The sequence below is a fragment of the Callorhinus ursinus genome, unplaced genomic scaffold (assembly GCF_003265705.2).
Source record: "Callorhinus ursinus isolate GAN/ISIS: 27379988/994484 unplaced genomic scaffold, GSC_fseal_2.0 scaffold14, whole genome shotgun sequence".
Taxonomy (NCBI): domain Eukaryota; kingdom Metazoa; phylum Chordata; class Mammalia; order Carnivora; family Otariidae; genus Callorhinus; species Callorhinus ursinus.
In genome coordinates, this window is record NW_027397076.1 from 27,507,885 (window position 1) to 27,530,227 (window position 22,343).

Consider the following 22,343-nt stretch of genomic DNA (forward strand, 5'->3'; position numbering starts at 1 on the left):
CACACACACACACACACACACACACACACACACACACACACACACACCCTTATACTTTTTGATTATAAGAACTCGTTACTTCGAAGAGAGAATGGTTTGACTAATTGAAAGTTCTGAGGGGCATTTGCAAATCATATTTATTTGCTAATGAATCACAAAACACTTTCCTAGTTAAAATCTGCTTTCTCTTAGGACACTTCTGAAAACTTCTTGTTCTATTTGGTATGCCAGGAAAGAGAGATTGTTAATAATAATCATGCTTTGAGTGAAAACATCAACTCCCAGTAGTATTTAAAGAGGTTTAGCAGATTTAAGATAATGTGAATAGTTGCTGAGAAGCATGCCTGAGCATCTGAATTTTTTTTAATGCATCCTCTTTTTTATTATTATTATCTATAGAGAACTGACCCTTAGAGTACTTGAAAGTACCACTGAGTGTTCAGTCATCCAGGGGAAAATTATTATTTTAAAATACAATTTTCAATGGTCCTTTCCTTATTTTTCTTAAGCACAAAAACTTTTGTGAAATATAAGTGCAATGTGCTCTAAAGATCATTAGTAATATTCTAATCAATTACCAAATTGTCCTTAAGCTATGGGCTTTGAGGCAAAATTATAGGTTTGCATGGCTTTCTTATGCTAAAAATTTTTAATTAATAAGGCTTGATTTAAATACAAATCGTACAAACTTATTATTCATGAGCTTGCAACACAGACACATATTCTATAAAGACAAGGAAAAATAGTCACTGTATTATCCAGTGTCTTCACTTTATATCATACTTCACGTTATGTACACCTAATTCATGAACTCTTTGGAAGATAAGACCTATAGTAATACACTTGTAATGTTTTGACAATATCATTTCAATTCAGAGTATTTCTCTTTGTAAATATTTTATGAAATCATTAAGGCATAAACTACACTTTTTAAATTTGGGCTTGAGTTAGTCATTTTTCCTTATTTATGAGTCATTTAGCATGTCCTTGTTAAATAAAAGACAAAGGCTAAAAGGAAAAACTACTACAAAGCACAAAACACACCAAGAAAATGCATGATTTCTTCCTTGGAAATATATATGTTATTTTCTCTAAGATTATTCCAATTGAGCAGAAGTCCTCATTACTTGAATCAATTCTCTCCAAAGGATGCCATGCTAAATCCTGTTTTAATATAATTGTGAAAAGTACAGTTCAAATCAAGCAACTTATATAAGTCACACCTGAATAATAGACAAAATCACTTAAGGATAGGTCAGAAAAACAGCCATTGATGGCTGTTCACAGTGATATTATAAGGTGACTAAGAAATTGTGAAGGGCTATGGTAAATATTATCTGGTTCTTGTATAAAGAATGTAAAACAAATATGTATGATTCTGTCATTCAAAAATTCAACCTGGAAGTGAATTTTCAGACTCATTTCAAGACAACCACGGCATTAAAGTGATATAACATGGTTCATCAACATGGACTTTTCCATCCTTATTATTTTTGATATTCACGTATTTAAAATTTATAATTGTTCACACCTAGGAAATCATTTTAATGTTACCAATTCTACCATAAGGAATGGTATCAAAAATTTTAACTTTGTTTCACAAAAACATTTAGGAAAACAATTATTGCTATCAATTAATAGCTATGTAAAGATATACATGTCATAGTTAAGTTGTGAGAAGATTAGAAAGAAATGTACTAATGAGATTAAACTATAGATTTAAAGCCTACAGATGTTGGCCATTTTTCTTGATAATTCTAATTTAATGAGTGTAAACAAAACAAGCATCTTGATTCTGTTTCAAATTTTTTTCAAAATGAATAAATTTTCTAGCACACACAGAGAACCCGAGACACTGATTAAATTTTACTATTTTTTTTTCTTCTTTAGAATTTAAAATGATATCATGCTAGTCAAAAGATATGGTGGAATCAACATAAACATTTCTGCCACATAGATGTTTCACAAGGATTACCTTGGCCTCTTATTTAAGAGGATTATAGGATAAATGATTTTCAGTTTACTGCAGTAAATTGGGATTAAGTTTTAGAAGGCTCCCTTTGCTTACTATATTAATCTCTTATCTTAGAAAATAGAAAGGTGAATATTTCTGTAAAAGAAATTTGTAAGATCCCTTCATTTTATAGGAGCCCTAGTAATATTATTGTATCATGAAAGTACTTACTGTTCTGTTAGGAATTCTGGGGTATTTTTCTTCTTTCAGATTCTTTTCCTCTAAAAGGAAAACAACATAGGTACTGGTTAGTTGACTGCATAGTTCAGTATCATTTCAGAATGTCATAATTATAACTGATTAATTTTATTATGTAATATTTCTACTTAGAAATCTTGAGATATATATATCCAAAACAATAAAATGTCATGTATGTTTGACATATATAGTATATGATAGATAAATAGGGATTTTAAAGTTGGTTTGAAGGACTAGAGATGAAGATTCTGTGAGTAGTTTATGCACTGATTTTTGTGAAAAGTTAATTATGCTTCCTTCTAGTATAGTTTTTCAACTTGAAAAATGAAATAATACTAATCTGGGTAGACATTGTTAGAGAATATTACATTATTAAAAAGAATCATATAATTATTAATCAATTAATTGCCTGGTGCTATATTTAGTATTGACATGATTATAGTTCACCCTTGAACAATGTAGGGGTGAAGGGCACCGACCCCCCTTTCAATCAGAAATCCTTGTAAAACTTCTGACTCCCACCAAACTTGACTACTAACAGCCTACTGTTGACAAGAAGCCTTCCTGATAACATAAACAGTCGATTAACACATATTTTGTATATCATATCCTGCATTCTTAGAATAAAGTAAGCTAGAGAAAAGAAAATGTTAAGAAAATATATCGACAGTACAGTAGTGTGTGTGTGTGTGTGTGTGTGTGTGTGTGTGTGTGTGTATCCACAGATTTAAGCAGACTTTGCAGTTCAAACCCATGTTGTTCAAGGGTCAAGTGGATATCTATCTATCTATCTATCATCTATCTATCTATCTATCTATCTATCTATCTATCTATCTATCCCCCATCAGGGGTAAAGAGAAAAATAATCTCATATCACTGCATTAAAAAAAAAGTACAACTTCTAGTTTAGGGAGTAAGAAAATGAAATCCTTCCCGAGTCAATATCAAGAATTGCTTTAATGTAATAAAGATGTCAAGAATTTCTGATTTGATTTGACAAGTTAGCAACTCACAAATGAAAATTTCAAGGTACTAGAGACAAGTACCTTTTTATATAAGTTCTCATCAGTTTTAGTCTTCAAAAAATTTAGGTAGAATGAAAACCAAGAAAGAATGAAATATTTAGAAACAGGTTCATAATAGGCCTGTTACTCTGTTTTTAAGAGTTCTTACAGTGTCTAGGTTCAGCAGAACCACACAAATATAACGCTAGCAGCTCTGGCAATTGGCTCATAAAGGTACTCAGCGTGAAAGATCTGAAGTGACAGCTGTATTTCCAAAGCTGCATTTACTGCATCTGTTCAATGGTTAAGCCTCCAAGGTCTGCTTTCATTTTATTTCTGCTTGAAACTCAACTGTTTTCTAGTAAAAGCCATTAGAAAGAGCATTGTAAAAATGCATTTAGATTTGCCTGGCTGACTCTTAAAATACGACTTTGAGCTACAATTAATTTTAGATAAGATTTCTATATATAATTCCCATGTACTGACACTTTTCTTATTAAAACAAAAACTACAACAAAATTCTACGAGTGCACATACTTAGGAATCAGAGTGACATAGAGCTCTTTACAAGAAACAATGGGGGCGAGGGCACCTGCTGGAATAAATGAAGGTTTTCTACTAAAAACTAAGAGATTATCTGACATTGTATTTATTGTACATTAAGACTTACCAAGGGGTTGGCTTCCCAAAGGGATACAGTGAAAGGATTAAACAATTTTTGTGACTTACGAGCCATCTGCAGGGATTTGATTTCATTTTGGTTATGCACGCACATCTATCACAAGGATGAATGGGCAAGCCTGTTCTACTGTAAGGGACAAACAACTATTTTACTTTCAATCTATGCACTGAATAAGGATGTGCATCGTATTTTTCTGGTAGCTAATTTCTCTCTCTTGCGTGTATAAACATCTCTATTTTAGAAGAAAAAAATGAAAATAGCACAGGATGATTTTGCACTTTCCGCCAACTCTCAGGCTTTTCAATAACGTAATTGGTATCAGTAGGTCTAATTCAGACAGTTTCCTGGTATTGAGACTTGGTACTTTCATGTGTTTATATGATACTTCAAAAAATGTGAATCTTTTTAGGTAGATTTATGTATTTTTCACAAACAGTATGAGCATTCATACTCAATAAATCTGATGACACTTTCATGTTTTTTAATCCAGTTTTAGAAGCAGACCTGACCTGGAGAATAAAGAAAATAACTGAGACTTAGGGATTACTTTTGCTTGACGACAGCTAGAAATTAAACTGCTGTACTTTGTGGCCCTAATCATAATTCTATTTACAGAATTAAGCAAAACACTGTATGCTTTAGGCATAAATATTGCAAATCCTTGACTTGCTTTGTGGGAGGAGGGCACTATTTGTATTCATTTTAATGATGAATATTTTAAAATGCACAGCTGTATTTTTTGTGAAAGGACTATTTCAAGGATGCTAATGTTAATATCCAAACTTTGTTTAAAATATCTCAAATATTTCATTTTGATGAAAATATTGGTTTTAATGGAACTTTTACTAACATATCTCTAACCTAAATATTTATTTAGGGTTGGATATAAAGTATGCACTGTGAATCCTTGCAACATGGCCGTTTGTAAACATTATCCCTTTGCCCCAGGTGGACTGGGATGGCATCAAAATCCCTATCCCATGTTTTCAATCTCAAAACTGCAAATTATGGATAAACTCAGTTCTTTTTCTTGGGCTTCTTCCTACTGAAATGCCAAAACTTGTGGTTAGAACATAGTTACAAATTTGATGTGTCATTTCCTCAACACAGATATCATTAATCCTAAGGGATTTTGTTAGACATCTTTTGGCTTAAATTCTTATTCTTGGAATAGTAGTCAGCAAGCAGAGATTACTTTAAAAAGAAACACTATCCAGGGCATTAGTGACTGAGTGTAAGATTTTAAACACTAAAAGCATTGTATGACACTTAAATGTATCACATGATTCTAGATTAGATCCTGGACAAATCAGCAAAAACGATTAGCTATAAAGAACAATATTGAGACAGTAGATGAAATTTGACAGTGGGCTATGAAGTAGACAATGGTTTTACATCAGTGGTATATTGTCTGTGTTTGATAACTGTTCTGTGTAAAAAAATGTCCTGTTCTTAGGAATTATACTGAAATATACACTAAAATACTTGGGATAAGGCACACCAGGTCTCCAACTAATCCTAAATCGTTAGGAAAAATATATGAATTGTGTATATATACACACATATATAATAGTTTAGATATAATATATATAATAATATTGGCAGAGAAAATGATACAGACCAAAATCTTAACAGCTGGTTAACCTAGCTAGGTAAAGGACATATGAGAACTTCTACTATCCTTGCAACTTTTTTTGAGAGTTTTCATGAAAGAGTTCATTATCAATAAAGAGATTATAAAACTACCCTCAAAAAATAAAAATAAAGTGCCATTTTTCAATATCTTTACAAAATATTTCACTGAACTGTGGCTGTTTTATTTTGTTCATAAAGCAGAAGATCATTTCATTCTACATATAACTGTAAAAGATAGTGACATTTATCTGGAAAATGGAGAGTAGTAGGCAATAAAAGAAAGGTAATACATCAATCAATAGAGTAAACAAATGTTCTATAAATAAATGCAGTCACTATTGGTACCTATGGTGCTGCTGGTAGGAATGGTAGGAAGTCAGTAACACAGAATATGGACTTTTCTTAAAAGTGAGAAGGACAAAATATTTTGCCCCATATTGAGGACAAAGGAATGTTTCTATTTTTTCTTTTTTGTGTCTAACCATTGACATCCATTTAGGAGGTTTAATTTTACAAGGCAGTCCTCATTATGATAGAAGCAAATGTTTACCAACACAGATTGGAAAAGGTGGACAGGAATAAAGGGTCTACTCATTTTTCTGTTGTAATATTTTATTACACAAGTCGAAACATGTGAAAACATTTGTTGGCAGTCAGCTACAATAATGACATATTGGGTTCAACCATGTTTAACATTTTCATTACATTCCAAATAATTATTTGAGAATGGGGGGCTGATAATGAGGCAGAATGGCTCTAAGTCAGGAGAGCCAGTTCATATCTTGAAAAGGAGGATGGGAATTAATTAAATGAGAAGCTTGGGGAAGTTAATTGGGAATGAGTAAAGATAAGGACACTATCAAAGCATGAAGAAATAAAACTATTAAAATAAAAGGAATAGCAGAAACTCACAGCACACCTAAGGGAGAATGAATCCTGTAGAATCAGGAGTGTAGAGGAGCAGAATTATGCCTGTGGGGGCCCCTATTGGCTTCCAACCCCTAGAATAGTGCCTGCCACATGAATAAATGTTTGCTGAATGAGTAATTATATATTGACAAAAGCAAAATTTAGTGTATTTTATTCCTAGTCTGCTTCTGCCTCTAATGTGTGACTTTACACAAATCACTTAATCTAATTTTATAAGCTGTGAAATGAGACAATGGGAAAAGGTGATTCTCCAAGGTGCCTTCCAGATCTAAATATTTCTGTATATGGTTCTGTTTATTAAAATGGGCAACTGTGAACATTTTTGTAGAAGAGAATAGCCTTATATGAGTTTTAAATGAAGAGAAATGGGCAGAAATAGAGAAGAGGAATGAAAGAGCAATGCATTGATTCAAGTAATGGAAAATAAATCCCATTGAAAGAGACTTTAATATAGAAGAGAGAACGCAGGTGATTTATGGTTTTGATGTTAGAAGTGACATTTATGTGTACTATTGATACAGCCATGCAGATGTAGAGATCTTTATCTGTTCTTTTTATTATCAGAGTGACTATACACACTCCTTGCTTCCACCTTGAGAGTCCTCAAGTAAACAGAAGTGGAGAGTGTTCAAAAGAAGCCATAAATGGCAGAAGTTTATATACATGATCTTTACCACAAGGTCATAGAATTAGGACTGCCCATCTTAGAGAAAAGAAAGCTGAAGTAACTCTTAGGATCTATATTTAATTCCATGAAGAGCCATTTAATTCAAGATCCACCAGGCACAATTGCTTATACCTCCATGAAGCCTTCGATAAATTAACATCGGTTTCCTCATGCATTTTCCTTTCTACAAGCTTGCTGAGCATTACATTCTATAAGACATAATTTAGCTTTCACTTCTATGTGATCTCATTATTTTCCTCAGTTCCATCTATGTTGATTTTGAATTGACATCTGGAGGTGGCCATGGGCTTTGCCCTTGTGTTTCCCTAAAATAAGGTGCTCCCTAAAATGAGTTAGGTGCTCAGTAAACACTTGTCAGTGGATGGAGATGGGCATGATACACTTTGAGGTCAGAACATGAACTGGAATGCTGATTGGCAGCTACCAAAAATGACTTCTTAGACATCAAGCATGGTTGGTGATCCTGGGACTTCTGTGAAGCCCCAACCTTGTTTTCTTCTCATCAGCCCCTATTTCCCTAGGCATTTTTGGGAAGAGGTGCTAAAGACCTATCATGGGGATGAAAGGTACACCATTCTTTAAATAGAAAGGTCTGGTTGAATAGCCTTAAGGGCATGGGAAGCTATGACCTGAAATAAACTTGTCATTTGAGTCTGATCCACAGAAGAGCTGAGCAGGTACCACTTTCTCAGCTTTGTCAGTCCAGAGCAGAATATTTCTTATAATTCTGTTTCAAATTAAGATCACTGATTGCAATACCCCTATAAGAAAGCTGGCGTCAGTGATGGCAAAACTAGTGTCTCTGTGGGAGGGATGGGGTAGAAAAGAGGAGGAAGGTCCGAGAGAGAACATAAAAGAACCAGACAATTTTCAGAGAGTTTTGATTTCTATACCAATTCTAGGACTCCAATAATTGGAGACTGTGAATATTTAGATAAAGTAGATACATAATTGCTGGTTTTACAAAAAGCAGAAGCCAACTAAATATCTTTACAAAGGGCTCCAATGTAGCTATAAAAACTGCATATTTCTTACTGGGACAGAGGGTGTTGGTGAAGTGACAAGAAATTAAAGTAAGTTGAGTCACATTTCCCAGTTTTTGAGGTTGGGTGGGGAGAGTGTAGCAGCAATTCCATATACATATTTAAGGCTAAAGGAGAAAATCTGATTTATTTAAACCTTGGTTTGATGCAAATTCAAACCCAGCAAAGTGCCATGGAACAAATAAGTGGGATGTTGGGATATGGTGTGAAATTATTATAGTTCTGTGCTGAGTGCCTCAGCTGAGTGTCTTCAGTTCTATGCTGAGAACTCAGCTGCTGTGCTGTGTTCTGAGTTTAGCTCAGCATCATGGGAAGGTACCAAGCTGGAAGTTCAAGGCCAACCATGACAAAACCACAACTAAGGAGTTGTCCCCGGTCTTCTCTATTTAATATCCATGTAGGGAACAATCATGGAGATAAAAAATAAAATAAGCAATTTCTTATGTTAAACTTGTTCTCAAGACATCATCTTTACCTCTTTCTAGTTGGTAAATGTAGAGTGTACAAATAAAAACAATACACATTGGTTCATAGATATCCTGGACCTTGACATTCACATGAAAACTGCCCTCTTCAGATAGTTTTTGTGGGAAGTTATATGCCTATTTCTGGAGAAGCAGCATGATTTAAAAAATAATTATAACTGCTATTTAATAAGCTGCATTTAGCAGATTTCATATATTTATCACATTTAGATTTATAAGGATGTGGTGATGAAGTTGTTAAAACTTTTTTGGAGTTAGTAAGTGGTGGAGCCAGGGTCTAGCTAGATTTAGCCCTGTCTATACCTAAATCCTATTTTCTCCTTAGCAACAAAGTCTCTGTAGTGTTGGAATGGATTTTGACAAGGTAGAAAATCTATTTTCTAGCTATTTCACTAACACTTATTAAATGTGTATCCCCTGAAGCAATTCAAATAAGTAATCTTAATTGCTTCAGCTGTAAAATGGGATAACTCAATACTTACCATAAGGAAGTGATTAGATTAGCCAATTTACTGAGGTGTCTTTGGTTACAAAAAGTAATTGAGGGGTACCTAGGTGGCTCAGTCAGTTAAACATCTGCCTTGGGCTCAGGTCATGATTCCAGGGTCCTGGGATTAAGCCCCACTTCCGGTTCCCTGCTCAGCAGGAAGTCTGCTTTCTTCCTCTCCCTCTGCCCCTCCCCTGCCCTCGTGCTTGCTGGGTGAGGCTTCCTGCTCATCAGGGAGTCTGCTTCTCCCTCTACCCCCCCACCCCACTCATGCTTTCTCTTGCTCTCTCTCCCTCTCTCTCGAATAAACAAAATCTTAAAAAAAATCTTTACAAAAAAAAAGTAATTGAATATATCTAATCTTGGAGGAAAAAGAAGCCTTAAAAATAGAAGCTTTTTCAAATAATGTTCAACATGTAACCTTTTAAAAATTAATCAGTACCTCTGGAACTTTTGCCTGAATATTATTATTCCTACATTAAACAAAAGAATCCCAAATTAACCTAACAGTTTCATCTACATATGAGGATTTAATATTATAAGATTACCTCCAGGATACGTTTATAAGAGGCAGAAAACATTTGTCTTATAATTTTTAACTCTAAATATCTACACAATTCACATAAAATTATACTAGGCAGGAAATAAAACTGTGAGGTCATAGAAGCCTGGAGATACATCTTCTCTTAATTAGAGCGTACAAAATTTGAGTGAATGTCCAAGTTAAGAGCTAAAAACCACAGGGATGGCTAAAAGATATGTGATGACTTGAGAACCCAAAAGCCAATGATAACGCAAATAACTGTACTCTCAACTCTTTATATGAACAGCATCTGTGGGGCACCTGGGTGGCTCAGTCAGTTAAGTGTCTGCCTTTGGCTCAGGTCATGATTCCAGGGTCCTGGGATCGAGTCCCACAACGGGCTCCTTGCTCGTTGGGGAGCCTGCTTCTCCCCGTCCCCTGCTTGTATGCTCTCTCTCTCTAATAAATAAATAAAATCTTTAAAAAAAAGAACAGCACTTGAATTTTAAAAGCTCTAGAAATTAAAACTACAACAACAATAAACTTTGGGTAAAACATTTTATAAGTTAGTTCTTAGATGGGTAGGAGCTGTACATGGTAAGAAGTTCAAAGAATAGAATGGGATTTCAATTCTGAAAGAGAATATGAAGTGATTGTTTTAGAATATTAGACTCTAGAGTCCCCCATCAGTGGATAAAGCCAAACTGATAAATAGAAAAGACCAAAGAGGATGGATCCTAAGAAAGATATTTCCATAAGAAAGAACCAACCATCTAATTCTGATAAAAGTATTATTTCCTAAAATGACCAAAAATACAATCTTATAAAAATCATAAATTAATGATTTATATAGAGAATTCAAAAGATGTTTAAAAAATAAATATATGTGAGGAAAAAGTGGAGACTAGCCATCAAATTACAAGGGGAATGTATAGTTAAGTCCTACTACACTTTTCATTAGAGAAAGCAATTAGCATTAGATATTTAGGTGGCAGTTCAATAAAATTTCATTTAAAAAGTGATACTATTTTACCTGGGTTTGAAAAGATTCTTATGTCATCCATGAAATGTTATAATGAATAGAATAACAGCAGAACAAGTGAGGCAAAACATGGGTGAGTTGTTTTCTTAGCTTTTACTCTTTGATCCTTCGTTTGTCTAATGTGAATAGCAACTAGTTTTCTGACAAAAAGAATATGATCAAGATTAATTTCTTAGAACTAATTCCTTAGGCAAATTTCCTTGGAGGACTCCAGGCAGGTATTAAAATTGTCAGTTTTGGACCCTCTGATAGGAAATGCAACTGAAGAAACCCACCTTCAATTTGAAATTCTAAATTCATTTGGCATTACATACAATAGCAAGTGAATTTTACTGTATTTCTCAGTGCGGTCGTTGTGGTATTTGCCATAGAAGCCCCTAGCATTGTAATTTCCTCTTTAGTTATAGTTTAAGATCCTGTCATTTTTGAAAAGAAACTGATTTTATTATAATCATTTTCATATCCTTGATATAGGGAGAATCAGGAAATAATCATACAATAATTCACCTTAACAGACTTTAATATAGTCTATTGTGGTATCTACCACATTTGGATTTCTAATTTTACTAACAATCATGAACTAAAATATCAATATAGTGAAAGCATTTGAATGCTAATTATATTAAGAACAGTAAACTTGGTTGGTAGAGGTCAGTGGGAAGCACATACCTTTTACTAGTTGAATGCCAATCACAGTCTTATTGTCAATATACTGTAGGTGGACCCAAGTAAAGCCACAGTTTCATCTCTATAATCAGGCAAAATTCAACAAATATTGAATATCTATAGTACTATTCTAGGAGTTGTGTGGAATAGAAAGAAGTAGAAGAAAGGTCCCTGTCTGTAAAATCCCAATTTATAACTCTATCCAACTCAAACTCTATCACGTTGCAGTTTGTTTTGTTGTAAACTCCACATCAGTGGAAGTTCTCCAGTCTTCAGTTCAGAGTACTTAGTACATTTCCTGGCATATATGGGATTCTAAATAAATGTCTGTTGAACTGAACTCTTGGAGAACCCAAATCAGTCTCCTTTCTCTGCACAGCATCCTCTCACTACTATACTACTTTGCCAATTTGGTGGTGTAGTTGAATCGTGGAGCTACAGTTACTTGTAGATAGATTTAATGCCAGCTCTGCTCTTGGTTTTTCTATGCAGGTGAAACAGTTACTTGATGTCTACCGAGTGTTTAGCTATTATATAGCTATTTTGTGATATAAAAACATGAAAATGTTTTTAATTACCTCCTATGACATTTATTTAGATCTATTTTCATAAGGCCTTACATGAAGCTTACATAATTAAATTAATTTTGTGATCCTCGGTAGAAAGGAAAAGGGGTAAGGAGACACTTTGCCATGTAGGGGCATATACTCTAGACCTTTCCCCTGTCAGAAAGGCCTGACTGCAGAATATTATGTCTTATTCTATGCCATTACTTTTTCTCTCTCCCAGGTAGATAACTGCTATCCCTCAAACCTTAGCCTCTTTCCCATTAGGCACCCATTTGCTTTTCTTTTAGGGTCTATGAAAAAAAGGCGGAGTTAATTGTGTGATGTGTTTAGTATGGAAGTTGCATGAGAGGGGTCTAACAAGGATTGTTATCTTAACAGGGAGTAAGAGCTGATTGACTTGGTGAATCAGGGATATTCAAGCCAAAAATAAAAAAATTCTCCTGAATTTTCTGTTAAGTTATAACAGATTACTCATGATCCTAAGAGTTAGTTTCTATATCATAGTTTTCATGCTGCTTTATTAATAAGAGGCAAAGGCCATGAAAATAAATTAACATGGAAGACCCAATCAACACATCAGGCATAATCTACTAAAATCTTAAATTTTACATTATTTAAAATTGATCAGAAGTATTTGCAAGAGGTACATAATAAAAAATTACATACTATTTTAAATAAGGAAACTGTTTTTATTGACTTCTTAAAATACACTTTTAATGTGGGAGGAATGAAATAATTGTGGCGTTAGTTAATTTCATCACAAATGATGCTATTTTGATGATTATTTCAATTAATCCCCATTTTATTGAGGAAACTGATTCCAGTAGAGTTTAGGTAAATAAATCCTTAAATTTTAGGTGTTTATTCTGTACTTAACTGTGCATGTTTTATTCTTTCTGGTGTCTGTATGTATACATACAGAATATATACACATGCATGCACACACCATGTAGACTTTCAGATTGAATACATATATTGCATATATTTGATAGGTAGATGGATAGATAAATAGATGGATAGATGGTAGTTATGGAGATAAGTGTGCATTAGAGATAAGAACTGAGGTAACCGTACTGGAGACAATATATACCTGAGGAAACTCAACCTGCATCCTCTAAATCTAGTCATTATTTAAAGAAAATATAGGTGCTTGTACTTCTAAGACAAAGTAGACCTGACAATATCACATCACCTCACTTAATTTAAACATAAAACTGTTTAAACAACTATTTTTTTTTAAATTCTGTGAAGTCCTCACCAAAGCAATTGATGCAATTCCTTCCTAATATATATTCAGTATATTTTACTGATGGAATGCTTTGGGAAAACTACTTGCCAAACATAGTTCCACATTAAAAAAAAAGAAATCTCAAGGAATATTTGCTCTCAATAATTTTTAATCCAGAAGATATGGTGGAGAAGGGACAATTGAATCCACTCTTAACTTATAAACAAGGAAGACTATGATGAGTTCTCCATGTATACAAACTAAAGCCCACAGAGTAGCAAAAGCCCTAATAACATATGCATTTGTAGGATGATCATTCTTTGCATGAGTTTTGATATGAAGACGTGTCTCAGTTGGAGGAACCAGTTATGGAGGAACAAATTTATGGAGGGGAAAAAGCACTAGGCATTTTTGGGTTCATGGCAGTAAGTTAGTATGGCAGGAGAATAAGCCAACTATGGAAGGAGAGAGAAATGAGGCGAGAAAAGTAGATCGGGCCATACTGCAGACAATCTTAGAATGAGATTGCAGAGGGTGACAAGGAGCAAATGCAGGTTTCTCAAGAGATCAGTTGAGTTTCTCAGATCAATATAGCAAAGCAATTTGGTCATATTCTTTTGATTAGTCATATTTTATTTAAATTTGTACTACAAAAATATTTGAATAAAATATAGCAAAATATAGTAAGGTAAACTTCAGAAAGTGTGTTATGAAGTATATAAAGCATAACAATTTTGTTTCTTTCATGAAAGTGTTCTTAACACTGAAATTGATGACACATTGAGGATAAAGACATTGCCTGATTTGAAGTCATAACATTTCCTATAGTTTGTTCTATATGGCATTGATAATCCGTACCCAAGAAGGAAAAAGAAAATGAAGCATAGACAGTGAAGCGAGTCTGATGTAAAAATTAAACACCAGGGCACTTAAGTGTATTAGAATTTATACTGTGCTGTGGTTAGAAATAGTGTAACATTTAGTTAAGGTAACTGCTGTATACATGGTTGAGTAAGAAAGAAGAGCCTTATCTTGATAACTTAGTTGGCTAGTTGGCTATAAAATTTTACTTGCGAAATGTTATCATACAACTTCTTAAAGGAACATTTGTTACAGCCTATAATCAATTAACTAACTTGCAATTACCATGTAACCTCCTGTGTTCACACTTAAGATATTTATATAAAGGAAATTTCCTTCAAGCTTTGTTACCTAGACAATAGCATTACATGCATAGAAAATATTTTAACTTCACTAATTTCAAAAGTGATGCTAAATTAATCACCAACTCAGAAGTTGCAAATGTTTCTGAATCTGGAGAGTTGGAAGCGGGGAGAGTTTGTGTTGGTTTCATCTTCTATTTTATTTACTTTTTCTGTTGCTCAGTTTTGAGAAGCATTCAAAAATATATTTGCTCTAGCCCTACAACCTTCCAAAACCAATGTTAGTCACCTATTTTTTTTTTTTTCTTTTCTGGCTTGTACCATGTAGTGTACTAGCAAAGTACGTAGATTAAAAAAAATTTGCACTGTTGATGCTGATGTATGGAGTAATTTCCTCAGGCTCTTTCAATGCAGTCTGCAAATGCATTAACAAAGGCTATAAAACAAAAGCAATCTACACTACCCATAACACACAAGGGCGAAATATTGGAAAGTTGGAAAGCATAACTGAGATCTGCATTAGTAGAAATTACCTAGGGATGAGAAAGTATCTTGCTACCATGTAGGACATCAAAAGCCAAATATCTCTGCAATGTACAGCTTCCTGAATAAGAGAATAATATTCCAACCATGGAATATAGGAAGAAGAAATATTTGTGACTATTGTTAACATAAAAGACTCCTTTGAAATAACGCTTTTAGAAAATCTGTAACATTATTCCATGCTGAAAGGAAGGAACACCTACATATATTTTCTATTTCTAATTCCCATTCTAACTACTCTGTTGCTCTTGAGAGGTCAGTGGTAGAGTATAGTTTTTCCTTAAGGAAAAGCATAAAATCTTCATTCAATTACACAAATATCATGCTGATATATTTCATTGCTTTGTAATACCATGTTAAGAAAAACAGGCACATTTTATTTTATATTTTTAAAAGATTTTATTTATTTATTTGACAGAGAGAGCACAAGCCGAGGGAGCAGGAGAGGGAGAAGCAGGCTCCCTGCTGAGCAAGAAGCCCAATGCGAGGCTTGATCCCAGGACCCTGGGATCATGACCCGAGCCGAAGGCAGATGTTCAACATCTGATCCACCCAGGTGCCCCTAAAACAGGCACATTTTAGACCAAAAATAAGACTGTATTACTAACCATTTATCAGTTCTAACTAAATGGCGAACAGTGGTTTATACTTCTTTTTGGGGGGCAGGTCATTGATACAGACTCTTTTTTTTTTTAAATCTGGTTATCATGTGACAGACATGGTTCTAACATGCTGTGGATACAAAAGGTCACAGTATACACATGGATCTTACTCTCATGGTGCTTACAATCTCTGCAATGAACAAGTATGCTCTAATTTTCTCTCTGGAGAAAAAAAAGAATAGCAATTAGCTCTATCCCTGCTAGTTTATCTTCATGTTTTTGCATTTGGAAACTCTAAAGCATTAGGCTGGCCAGGAACATGCATCACATTACCACATTTACACTTAAAATTTCAGTAGAAGAATATGAGAAGATAATGTTTAAAAGTGTATTTTTCTATTGAAGTAAAGAGATATCTGATAAGTTTTGAAAAGTAGAACACAAATAACTCCACAGGAAGGAAATTTGAAGTGGCTTGTCAAAAACTGCATTATTTTCCTGAAGTTTTCTAACACATGTTTTTATGGAGATAACTTGAGATGATAAAAGTAACCATATATTTCTACAATATTCCTTGAACAAGCAAATAATATTCTCATCTTATAGATTTGGTGATATTCAGTATGCTTCTTTTGCTCCTTTATCCTAATGAAATCTTTTTCAGTTCATACTATGCCTACAGAAAGAAATGGACAACCTCAAATGCCTGGGATTTTATTAGGAGATCTATCCATCCACAGACAGGCAACTGAACATTAACACTTGGCCAATGGTTGATGCAAATTCATGATTAAACATGCCTTTATTTATTTAAATCAAATTCAAAATAATTCGTGTGATGGTATACCTTTAACTGTTGCAATAGAATTTATCTTAATAAAGCTTATTTAAATGTCTTAAAATAACTCATTTCTGTTGTTTCAAGTTAAAAACATCTACAGCATAGTGTGTTTACTACTTCTGAGCAAAAAGGAATCCATTTTTTCAGACATTTTGGGTGTGATATTATTTAATCATAAATTGGCTTCAAGTGTATGTGGTTGTTACTTGCCCAGATCTTTTGGTTTTCAACTTTCCTTCTACATTCATTCAACAGAGGTTTGATACATACACACACCTTTTTTATTTTTTTGAGCACCTCTGATAAAATAGGCACTGTTCAGAGAGGTGAATATTATAGCACACAAATTCCCTATTCTCATGTAATCGGTGAGAAAGTGAATCAACTTAACTCCAGGTCATAACAATGGTTATAAGGAAAAATATAGGCAGGTAAGGCTTAAAAGAATTAGCAGGAAGCTCGACAGAAGATGCTATTTTAGGTAGGGTGGTCAGGAAAGTCAGCTCTGGAGAGAGATTGATCAGAGACCAGAGTAAAGTGAGAAAAACAGCTGTGTAAGGATCCAGGAAATAACCTTGCAGGAGGAGAGCACAATGCCCTCAGGTGGGGGCAAGCTGCTTATGTTCAAGATAGAGCAGAATAGTAAGGACATAAGTTGCTTTAATGCAGTAAAGCATTTTCCAAACATTAAGGTTAGATTGCCATGTAAATAATTTTAAAGGGTTTATTAAAAGGTATAAAAGGAACACATCACTATCTAATGCTGTGTGGATTTTCAGAGTTTTAAATACATTTTAACGGCTAAAAACAAACAGGAAAATCAAGTGATTCCAAGTGTTTTATTTTATAAGGCTTGGTTTTTGTTTTTGTTTTTTAGTTGAAGAATGGCATTTTCTTATCAGATAAAAGCCCACTACCTGGATGAGAATGGGCAATTTTTTTTCCAGTGAGCAATAGATAAATACATGAAACATCAACAAAATGCAATTACTTCTTTGAGTCTTCAGTTCCTCATTTCTATAACTAGGACGCTAGTTCCGTTGATCAGGAAACGCTAATAACTCTGTGTACTCAGAATATGTTTATGGAACAGATCTAATTCCTATTCTCAGTGGGTTAATAGCTTCCTTCTTTCTTGAAAGTGTTCAAACAGAAGGATAAGCTGCTCTAGTCAGTCTGTTAGAAGAGAAAATGATTCTAAACACGTTAAAAGTAATAGTTCCTTAAAAATTATGAGAAACTAAAATAAATGATGCATAAAATAAATCAAGCTTTAAGATACAGTTCTTTACTATATTATGCTAAATGCATTTAAATTTCAAGGGTCTTTTCAAATATCTACTTAGGTATTTCATAATTAGACCGAGGAAGAAGATTCATTTTGAAGCAGATGCGCCCTCATTTATAGACAGAAGTGACTTCTCTTTAGCAAAATCAAAATAAAATTTTCAACAATGTATGTGTGCATCTGTATTACCAAACTTCTCAAAAAGTTACTTATACAGGTAGTATGTAGTATTAAAAAAAAAAAGCTCTATGTTCAGTTTTTTTCTCACTTTTTTTAAAAAAAGATTTTATTCATTTGAAAGAGAGAGAGAGAGAGAGAGAGAGAGAGCACAAGCAGAGGGAGAGGCAGGGAGAGAGGGAGAAGCAGACTCCCTGTGGAGCTTGGAGCCTGACATGGGGCTCAATCCCAGGACCCTGGGATCATGACCCAAGCCAAAGGCAGATGTCCAACCATCTGAGCCATCCAGGTGCCCCTTTTTATCACTTTTTACCACTTAAAAGCTATCTCTCTCTCTCTCTCTCTCTCTCTCTCTCTCACACACACACACACACACACACACACCATATGTATACACTGAAGAATAAAATCCAGCATATGCATGTATGTAATACATATACGCATACCTATATAATTAATGCACTTATACATGATACATGTGTGTGTTGTATGTGAATGTGTGTGCATATGTGTGTATATATATTTATGACTAAGAAATCAAATTACAATTTTATTCTATAAAATAATAACCAGAAGTCTGACACAAAGTATAACTCTGATTTTTCTCTCTAGATTTGTGAATTCCAAATGACGTTCCCAGAGCAAGCTATTAAACTTAGTTTCTAATGATTTTGAAAATGGCTTTTAGAAACTCTAAGATTCAATACAATTTAAGCATCATTTCCAGGTTTCTCAGTGCTTTTATAAAGTTTAACAAACAAATATCATTATATTTTGACTTTGAGTTTAAGAATTTTTAAAGTCAACTTAGAGAAAGTGGAATCATGCTGATGAGACTCATGATTCCCATTGAAGTAAAAGTAATGATGGCTCAGATCTTTTTTTTTTTTTTGGCCTCCAGAGGAAAATTCTTCTGAATTCAGACCTGAGTGTTTAATACATGTATCATGTCAAAATACTTCCAGACAAATCGGAACTGCCTAAATGGTAAAACCATACATAGAACTTTGGATAGAAAATCAACACTCATACTTGGTATTCACAGAAATTAATTAGTGTATACACATGTGGGTTTTAGCTTTTGAATATGAATTCTGCATGCCTAAGGAACTATTTTATAAGCATATTTTAAGTAAGTGTGCTCTGCCTTGCAATTGACTGTCAAAAGGTCAGAATAAATGCAGGATTAAGTGCCTACTATCTTGGAGATATTACTAAATAAAATATGTAGCTAACAAGCAGGACTTCAAGAAGGCAATACATCATCACAGGGGAACAAAGCTGGACTAAATTCTCTGTTTGCTTCATTCTCTGATCCAAATCCTTTCCTAAATCACCATAGCATAAAAACTATAGCATGCAACATAACAAAACATCACTGCAGCATCCCCTTGCAGAGACAATAGTTCAAGTCCAACAAGAACAACAGACTGCACCCTAGAAAGTAACTTGCAGAACAGGGATCTTGCCCATTTTAGTTAAATAATGTTTTCTTAGCACCTAGAAAGTATGGTATATTATACTTCTCAGTAAATATTTGTTGAGTGAGTACATTAATAAATGAGTGAATGAATATTGAAGATAATGTTCAGAAATTTGTTCCTTGTCCAGGACATTACAATGTAGACATGCAGTTACTATTTGATTATTAAATGAATAAATGCCTCTGCAGGTCTAGAACGGTAGAGATGGTACAGGTAGAGCAAAATTCTGGCTTTGGATGATGATACAGCATCTTACCCTGGCTGCTGAGTATGAATGATCTCTACTTGCTGAAATGGCACAGCCCTGGGTTCTGCAGTTGATGCTGATGTTTAGGCAGAAGGCATAAGCAGGAGCCTGGGATCTGGGGTAAGGGCTCTCCCATCCATCCTTGCATTTGCCTTGCTATTTGTTGGCTAGTTGCCTCTTTGAAATCTCTTTCCCAGAAAATAAGCCCTTGAATTGTTCTTCAGTGAATGAGTTCTTTCTATCACCAACCCCTATTTCCTAGAATCCTTGCTAGTCACTCAAGCCTGGGTTAGAGACCTATGAATATTAATCTGTTTGTCCTTCATACTTCCTCTCTCCATCTTTGGGAAATCATCAGTTCTTCCCTTATGTGGGGTCAGGCTGCCCTTCTAGGCAGTCTTCTTGGGAACATTTGAAACAATTGTAGGTATAGATTAGGTAATACTATGGTATCAATGAGAAATTTGCTGATATTGAATTTCCAGTACTGTGGACATATAAGAAAATGTGCTTATTCTTAGGAAATACACATAAGTATTTAAGGGTAAAGAGGCCTGATGTCTTCAACCTACATGCAAATGGTTTAAAAAAGAAAAACAACAACTCTGTGTATGCATGTGTATGGAGAGAGAGATTGATAGAGAAAGAGAAAGGGAATGATAAAGCAAATGGCACAACTTAATATAAACTATTGCAGAATCTTGGCAGAGTGGGAGTTTTTCACACTATTGTAACTTTTCTGTAGGACTGAAATAATATAATTAGGTGATAATAAACTATTATGAATAATAAAATATAATCATAAAAGTTTTAGAAGTTACTAACAATGACTACTCAAGGCTGTTTCATTAATATTTGGTCCCAGAGGAAGCGCTCACCGTACTTGGCCCTGTCAACCTCTGTGGGTCTAGACTGCTCCCATGAAGGCTCTTTTTCAAGCTCCTCCATTTGAGGGCTGAGCCAGTCATAAAATCCTGCTTTTTGGCTTTTCCTGCTCAGGTCAGTCATCAGCTGTGGGGCCCCACAGACTCCATATGTTGTAGACAAAGATTCCCAGATGGCCTCCCTAATGTGCCATTCTCCAGTTCTTGTGGGAGAGGGATGCTTTCTTCATCTCTCCTCTATAAAGACTCCAAGCATACTGGGAAGTTTGTTTAAAGAAATTCTTCAGTTTCCAACAACTTGGCTTCTCTTACTTCTACCCTTTTATGTCATCTAGGTAGGAGAGAGGTTGTCAAACCAACTTTAAAAATTGCCTTGCTCCCTGCTCCTTGGGAGCCTGCTTCTCCCTCTGCTTCTCTCTCTCTCTCTCCCTGTCTCTCATGAATAAATAAATAAAATTTAAAAAAAATAAATAAAAATTACCTTTAAAAGTTCTATATAGATTCTAGCCTCTGACTTTGGAATGTGCAGGTTTTAATCACCCATCATTTCCTTCTTGGCCTTTGAGGCCCTTGATGAAACTAAGTCAAAACTTGGATTTAAATTCCTGGTTAGAGTGATAATTCATAACTCGTGACCTCCAAGAAAAGAACTAATTAGGGATTTCTCTCTCGGATAAGTTACATTTAAAAATGACATGGCAGCAAGGTTTATCTAAAAGTCATTTCTAGTACTAAGGTTGATGTACACATAGATTTTCTTATTTTAGAAAGATAGGTCCTGGGCTGTTTTGCTGTATATTGTAGCTTCCAATTTTACTCCATGAAGAAGCATCATTTAGCATGGTGGTTCTAAAATGTTGTGGTCTTAGAACTCCTTTATGCTCTTAAAAATTGAGAATTCTAAGATAACTTTTGCCATGTAAGTTCCATATACAGATATATAACCTATTAGAAATTAAAAATAAGAAATGTGAAATGTTACTAATGTATTAAAACAACAATGAACAATAAATCTATAACATGTTAATGTGATTAACATTTTTAAAAACTATATCCCAAAACAAAATAGTAGGAAGAGGGTCACTGTCTTACACATTTGCAGATCTTTAGAAACATCTGATTTCATACAAGATAGCTGGACTCTCATGTCTCCTTCTTTAGTCAATTTGTTGTGTTATAATATATCTTGTAACCTCTGGAAAACTCCCTTGCGAAACTGTTAGATAATGAGATTTAAGAAGATATTAGGAAAATAGTTTTGCTCTCATAGACTTCCTGAAATGGTCTTTGGGCCCACAGAGTCCTCAGACTACACTTCGAGAACCACTAATCTATAAGATCAAGTATTTGTTTAGGACTGACAATCCTGAGTTTGAATCCCAGGTTTGCCTCTAAATGGTTTTAAGGCCTCAGCTGAATTTACCCTGTAAGAGACTCAGTATATCATTAAAAAAATTTGAGATAATGCCCTTCCACCAATAATTCAAATGAAATAACACATAAAACTTCTCCCAATAATTTTGCACAAATCACTCATACTTGGTAAATTTCCTCTCTCTTTTCCTTCTGCAAAATCACTGGCATTCATAATTAATTGATTATTTTAAAAGATGGACTTATTATTTGAGAGACAGAGGGAGAGGGAGAGAATCTCCAGCAGACTCCCTGCTGAGTGTAGAGCTCACCGAGGGGCTTGAGGTGGGGCTTCCCATGGGGCTCGATATGGGGTTTGACTCAGGCTCCAGTTCACGACCCAAGATCATGATCTGAGCTGAAATCAAGACACAGAAGCTTAATGACTGAGCCACTTAGGCACCCCCGTAACTGCATTGTTAATGTCTGTGTGGATTGGTTTGTGAACTTGGTAAGATTATATTGTACCTCCCTTGTTTTCCATGTCCTCAGTGGGGGAGAAAAAAA

The 22,343-nt window shown here is 34.4% G+C and overlaps 1 protein-coding gene across 5 annotated transcripts in view; it reads right to left on the reverse strand.

Annotated features, from left to right (window-relative positions):
* Window positions 1-22,343, reverse strand: part of SYT1 (synaptotagmin 1) — a 522,143-nt gene that overhangs the window by 331,781 nt on the left and 168,019 nt on the right. For all 5 annotated transcript variants that reach the window (XM_025881317.2, XM_025881316.2, XM_073900613.1 and 2 more), the window contains one exon: window positions 2,186-2,235. The gene's annotated coding sequence lies outside the window, so the exon portion shown is untranslated. The remainder of the gene's footprint in view (window positions 1-2,185; window positions 2,236-22,343) is intronic.